At 46.1% G+C, this 1,193-nt stretch overlaps 1 protein-coding gene across 2 annotated transcripts in view; it reads right to left on the reverse strand.

Annotated features, from left to right (window-relative positions):
- The window catches only part of Asic1 (acid sensing ion channel subunit 1), a 31,822-nt gene that overhangs the window by 26,630 nt on the left and 3,999 nt on the right, over window positions 1-1,193 (reverse strand). The window lies entirely within an intron of this gene.

Here is a 1,193-nt window from a genome sequence, read left to right on the forward strand (position 1 = left end):
TCTCTCTCTCTCTCTCTCTCTCTCTCTCTCTCTCTCTCTCTCTGTGTGTGTGTGTGTGTGTGTGTGTGTGTGTGTGTGTGTGTGTGTGTGTACACCACAGCACTCAAATCGAGGTCACAGGACAATTTGTGAGAGTTGATTCTCTTCCACTCAGGTTATCAGACCTGGTGGCAAGCACCTTTACCCACTGAACCATCTTGCCATTCCCAACTGAACTTTTCATTGACTTCCTACATCCCTGTCTTTTACTTTAGCACTTCTCCAGGTTGAGTTATGCTCCTCCCTCCTGCATCCAGCACTACCAACCACCTAAGTGAGTAGGTTTCCTCTCCCTGCTGGTCCCTTCTGTTTGTGTTTTCAGTGTGCTGGAGACAGGGACACTACTCTCTGCTATCTTCAGCACTGTTCTATTTTCCTTGGAAACATAGCTTACGAGCCCAGGAGCCCCTTGATCTGGAGGAGTCCAGGACTTTCCTGTGGGCAGAAGTGAAAAAGAGAAGTGATTGCACCTGGAGTAACTGCCCATCAGCTTGGCTCAGCAAGGCGTGTGCTCGTGTAATCGGCATGGAATTGACAAAGGCCGGCAAAATGAATCTGCCTCCCAGAGTTTAAAGAGATTGGGAAGGCTTGTGTAACCCCAGCAGGAAACGTTAAACACGCCCAGGACTCTAACCTTGCTACACAAACAAGTGGGGTTCATGCTGTCTAAGACAAGGAGGAAGCAAGCAAGTTGAAGAGAAAACAGTCAGGGAGGAGAGAGAAGTATTGAGAGTGGAGAATTAGGAAGAGTCCTGGGGAGACTGAGTTTGAAAAAGCCATGTCAAAAGTGAAAGTGACATGGAATCTTCAGGGTCAGCAATATTAGTGATTAAAGCACAATATGTTGGCCCCTGAGGAGATATGGGTTCTAATCCTGGATCTGTCATCAACCAGCTAGTAAATTAAGGCTTCGTCGTGTCTCCGTCTGTGCATGTGTAAAATAAAGATAATTTGGTTATTTATCAAAGGGATTGAGAGGCTAGACTCCAGATCCTTAAAGGTTTCTTTCTAGCCTTTGTGCATGTGTGTATGTATTTGTGTGTGCGAGTGTGCTTCTTTGTGTTTTGAGATAGGCTCTCTCTATATCGTCCAAGCTGTGCACTTTGAGCTCAATGTCCTCTTGTCTCAGTTTCTTGAGTGCTAGGATTACAGGT

This window comes from Microtus ochrogaster, chromosome 15 (assembly GCF_000317375.1).
Source record: "Microtus ochrogaster isolate Prairie Vole_2 chromosome 15, MicOch1.0, whole genome shotgun sequence".
NCBI classification, from domain to species: domain Eukaryota; kingdom Metazoa; phylum Chordata; class Mammalia; order Rodentia; family Cricetidae; genus Microtus; species Microtus ochrogaster.